Raw genomic sequence first — 6,249 nt, forward strand, 5'->3', positions numbered from 1 at the left:
GGATCTGAGATAAGATATAAAGTTCCCTCTAGGTGCTAAAGAATGCCCCTCCCATTCTAAGATTGGTTCATTCGGAAAAGAAAAAGTGACTCTTTGGGTCCTACAATTTAGTATGGCATAATATGAATGGAGCCAGTCCATTCCTAAGATGGCATCAAAGTCAACCATCTCAAGCTCTATGAGGTCTTCCACAGTATCCCGACTACACACAGTCACAACACAATCCTTATACACCTTTCTAGCTACAACAAAATCTCCCACCAGAGTGGAAACAGAGAAAGGTTCAGCAATCACATGGGGCTCAAACCCAAAACCAATAGCCACATAAGGGGTTACATAGGATAAGGTAGACCCGGGATCAAGTAAAACATAAACATCATGAGAAAATATTCCCAATGTACTGGTAACTAAATATGGTGAGGCCTCTTCCTCCTAGCTGTTGGTCAAGGCATACAACCGATTGCGGTTGTTTCCTGCAGCTGAAGTGGTACCTTTCTGAGGTGGTGGTGGTGCACAAGAATTAGCCTGTGACTTGGCTCCTGCAATATTACCTCTGGCTGCCGGACATTCTCTCTGGATATGGCCTGGATAGCCGCACGAATAACACACCATAGCGCCAAACAGACATCTCCCGAGATGATTCTTCTCGCATCTCTCACAGCGAGGGTATGACTGAGAGGTCTGAGCTACACTTTCCTAAGACTGTGCACCCTGCATCCTCGGCCCTTGACTAGACTGAATATTCTGGGTGCGCTACTCAGCTGGGGGTCTGGAAACCAGAGCACTGGCTACAAACTGTGCATTTCCCTAATTCTTTCTCTTCTGCCACTTGTTACCCCAATTACCACTCTGCTGCTGACTGTGACTCTAGTTGGCTGTTTTGGCCCTCTTTGCCTGCCTATCATTTTCCCTAAATTCAGTGATTTTCTTTTTCTTCTCCTCAACTTGCTCCATGAAAACTGATATTCTAGCAAAGTCTATGTCCCTATTCAGCATATCTCCCTGATATTCAACTGCTAAATCATCTGAAAGGACGAATGCAAATTTCCTCATTCGGGCCCTCATATTACCCGTCATCTCAGGAACATAATGGGCCAGTTGGTTGAAATTCAGAGTGTACTCCTGGACACTCATCTTTCCCTGCTTAAGATTTATGAATTCCTCTGCCTTGGCTTTCCTCAACTCTAGAGGAAAGAACCGATCAAGAAAAACTTCCATGAACTCACCCCAAAATGTGGGATTAGTACTCTTATCTTTCGCATCCTCCCACTCGTTATACCATTGGTTAGCTATATCCTTAAGCTGGTATGCTGCTAAATCAACCCCTTCCACCTAATCCACATGTATTACTCTTAAAATATTCTCTATTTCATCTACGAACTCCTGTGGATTCCAAAAAATTTGGGTGGGTTCATCCTCATGAACTGACCCACCCTAGTAACCTCAGATGTGACAGATGCAGACCCAACATCCTCCGATCGTTGAGTTTTGCGGCTACCAATTGTACAAGCATGTAAATAAACTATCTGAATTTAGTATTTGACACCTCTCTCTCACAAGGCTGAGTGTGGTTAGTTCCCATTCGGGGAGCTCTGGGGGGACGGGTCGGGACTGGAGGTACCCTTTGAGTAGGAACAGGTTTTGGGGGGTGTGCTCTGTTATGAGACCATATCTCATGGCTGCGGTGGACTTCATCATCCTGAGTATTCTGATTGTTGGAGCGATGAGGAGACATGGCTATCCTTTTTTTTGAAATATAAGAGATCACTTCATTAGGGGATAGATTTGACTCTAAAGAACGACCTAAATCACAAAGAGGGGAAACACTCCTCTAGTAGCCTCCTGCTTATAAGTGTGGTGCGCTACACACCCATAAACAATACTTTACCTGACGTAATTTTGCAGACACCCTGGGACCATGAACCGTGCTTTGATACCAAGTTTGTCACAACCCAAACTGGGGCCCTGGCCGTGATGGATATCTTGAACCATGAATGCCCTGACGTCCTACTCTATCTGGTAATCATGCCTAACATTCATATAATAAAATAAAATGCAAAAATATAATTTAATATGGAAACATGATCAAAACTCTTGGTTCAGTTTAAAAATAAGGAATGAAATCCAAAATCAACTAAACAACATCTGAAATAGTCTGCAAAATCTCTACTACATGAAAATCTGATAACTATCTGAAAATTGGGACAAGGCCCCCAGTAGACCAAAACTGTAATAGATAACATAATCTGAAAGAACAGAACTTCTAGAATAGAGAAGGCTCACCCCTGCACAATCTGATCTGCTATCTTAATTATCTACTACTTATTTGGATCATTAGATTGAGCCTCAGAACCTGAGAGATAGGGGAGGGAGGGTCAATACAAATGCAATGGTATACAAAGAAAATTCAAAATAATCATTTGTATTCAACATATATGAGAGAAATTTAAAGCAGTTCATAAACATATCATATGGTAAGAAATCACATGGACATTTTAAAAGATTCTGTGAAACATCTGAAATCTGTGACACTCTTTGTCTTACTTCTGCGCTAGGTGGTATACTCTATAATCTGTAATCCCATGGGATATATGGGATCTACCATTAACTCGGCAGCCAAGCCCCCTACCCAAGTGTGCCGCAAGGGTCGGAGTCTCTGAATCTACAATGCCACACGGCCATCGTCAGCGTACAATAATGATCTACCCATATCGGTAAATACAGTTTTAGGCTAAGACTTACTTGAACTTATGCCTTCTTTGGGTAACCACCTAACCCTCTTTATGCCCAATTTTAGTTCTTTAAACATGCATGCTCTGAAAAAATACTCTGAAAACATATTATGTTATGGCATACATACTTATGGTATCATTATACCATTGACTTGCAAGTCACATCTCTGATCCATTGTTAGTTTATTATAATCTTTGTTTTCAAAACATAAAGTTTAGGACCACCATATCGATAAATCAGTTCGAGGAACCCTTTCTTTAAATACTCATGTAAACACATGTATGCAACTCTCTTTGACAATATTTCAATGTTACAAGGTGGTCATGTAAAAAATTCTTAATCTTATGCAAATCTTTCTCTCTTGAACAAAACACATTTATTTTAAGAAATCCCCTCTCAAAATCTCTAAATCATGCTCAAAATACTATGGTATTTGAGTAAACTATTTTCAAGCCATAAATCATGCATTTCAAATCCTTCACATTAATATCATAAACTTAAAGTTATCACAAGATAAGGATTTCATAAGTTGTGCTCTCAAACAATCTTCAATATAAATCTTCATACATATACATATACATGTAAATCAATTTAAAGGGGGGGAAAGGCCAAAAGACCAAATCAACAGTACAATTAAACATTCATAATGTATAATAAAATCATGTATTTCAAAACCCCTTTTTCTAAATTCGTACTTGATAATCTTTAAATCATGTTCTAGCGTTTACAAGCCCATGTATTTTTTAGGATAAACCCCACGTACCTTAGATTATGAACTTTGGATGAACACTTACTTTTGGGACTCTATTTGTGCTTTTGATGGATGATTCTTGAAGATCTTAGTTTGAGGATTCTAATTCTTGAATCAATTTTGGAATTTACTGGTGAAATTTTGAGGGATCTTGAATCTTAGATTGAGGCCCTAGAATTTGGTTCTTGAGAGGATTTGAGAGAAAGGAGTGTATTTTTGGTGAAATAGAGGTTGAATTCAGTGTTTATGGAGTTATGGGGTGAAGGAAAAATACCAAAATACCCCTCCAAAACCGTTTAGGAAATGCTGAATTTTAAAGGTGACGACCTTGGCTGATAGGTCGTCACATATGTGATAACTTATCACACCAGGTCATCACTCAGAGGCTGATTTTTGTGAGTTACTGCCTTGGGCTGACGATATGGCTGATAGGTCGTCACATATGTGATAACTTATCAGCTCAGGTCGTCACTTATCGACAGACAGACATGCTGAAGTAAAATGGGTATAACTTTTTGCTCCGATTTCAAATTTGGGAGAAATTATTATCTTTGGAAAGATAATTCGAAGATCTTTCATTTGATATATATTAGTCCACCCAGTTTGCCATATACAAGGAGTTATGGTCGATTGAATTTGATCCAAGTTTTGACGCTCACTAAAACTTGAATGATAGGAAAGCTTTCTAGTCCTTGAGTTAAGGGTCATCTATGATATCGACTCATGCCCAACTAGATTCACACACTACATAGATGATTAAGATAATATATTTGCATTAGATTTATGGCTTTTGGAACATCTATGCATAGGAAAGACAGTTTACGTTCTAGCCCAAATTGCGGGTTGTTACACCCGGGTTCATTATATTCTCACATGCATCCATCTTCATGGTCGTACATGTATATCAGCTACCACAAACTAGATTAACAACTCAATATGAAGACAAGATGAACAATACAACATGAAGAACAACAACACATGGCTTACATTAAGAAGAACACAAACGGGGACACGATTACAAAATACAAGATAGATAGATAGACAAATGGTGGTATAATCTTAAGAACCCAAGAGCTTATTCCACTCTTGGACCCTTAACACTACACTCAAAAAATAACTATCTCTTCGTGGACACAAGGGAGACCTCAACCTCTCTAATCATCCAACGTTCCAAGCCAAGAGTTCAACAAAATTGATTCAACACTCTAGTTTCGGCCAAAGGGCCCCTAGTTTCGGGTGGTGCCTCAAAGGAGAGAGGACTTGTGTTTCTTGTGTATTATGACTTACAACATCATGAATAATCTAATTCTAAAATCCCTACAATATTCTATTTATATTAGGTTATAAATAAAATACAAAATATCCAAAATGCCCTTTTAAGAGCTAGGCTCCCTTCAAGTGTATTTAGGGGCTGCCTTGTTGTGTTCCAAGGCTCCTCTTCACACTCAAAGTGTGATATTAGGGTCGGTTTGGTGTGTTTTAAGTCCTTCACTCACACACTCCAAGCCCCGGGTTCATTACATTCTCACATGCGTCCATCTTCATGGTCGTACATGTATCATCTATGGATCATTATTGATTATTGTGTTTGTCTTTGAAAGAATCGAGCTACACGTGTAACAAGAGCTAGAATCACAGAGAAGCTAAACCAGTATATTACTATATGATGATTATCCTTCAATGTCTATACAAATCTTGCATCAGTGAATTGCCTCAGTCAGCCCCTAAATTCCATATATCATGTCCACGCCAAAGTACAAATTAAGCAATATACATGTATAGTCAACACTTGAGAAATGAAAGGTACTAATAAAGGCATGCAGGGATTAACCAGGGCTTAAGAACAGGGGAAAGTAACTTACTATGACCATACGAGGTCCTTGAAAATACTAAAATCGACTTAATATAAGTTTCATATTTTTGGTCGTGCGTCAAGTATAGATAAGTTAGTAAGTTTGTGCCGAAACAATGTTTTGCAATGCATTGTGTACACGAAAGCTGCATAGATTACAAACTATGTATTAAAAACTTTTTCTTAGAGAAAACCTAAAGCCGCACAGGAAATAGCCTTTTCCACCTCACTAGTGGAAAAGTTTAGTAACTTGTGCATATACTAACCAACATTAATATACTGAAAGAAACAGAAATGAGCAATTTAGAAACCCATTAGTAGTTAAATACCTGACTGAGTAAGCCATCAACTGCTTAAAGCCTTTCAAGTTTCCATGGACTAAAGAACCCAAAACGATGATAAAACGTAATAGTAAAATATATCATTTCCTTGGTATCAGCAGCTTCATTTACCTATGTAGTATGCATCAACCAAATTTACAATTAAATTTTAAAATCACAGTCATTTGTGCCAAACATAGTAGCCACTGAGTACACTGTGGTTTTAATGTTTTAGATTAGTATAAGAATTTGAAATCCTTTTTCAGTAAGAATGCACTACAATTAATGTACAAAAATGAGATTGACGTCAACCAATGAGACTCGTCCTAGGTTTTCTTGTCTCATATATATTGCTCATCTTTTACAACAAAAAAATCAAGCTTCCATATTCTCACAACAAAATATTCTCCTGAAGATCTTGAATCAAAGTCTCACTTGCAATAGGGAATTGATCGCTCACAAATTGTATTTCATGTTTTTGTTGTAAATAAGTCTTTGCATTTTGATTAAAAACGTTGTCTACTGTTGTTGTTTATTAATAGTAGAAGTCTTGTTCTAACTTCTCAAACTCGTTGTTATCATCTAGAGTTAGG

The sequence above is a fragment of the Capsicum annuum genome, chromosome 11 (assembly GCF_002878395.1).
Source record: "Capsicum annuum cultivar UCD-10X-F1 chromosome 11, UCD10Xv1.1, whole genome shotgun sequence".
NCBI classification, from domain to species: Eukaryota; Viridiplantae; Streptophyta; class Magnoliopsida; order Solanales; family Solanaceae; genus Capsicum; species Capsicum annuum.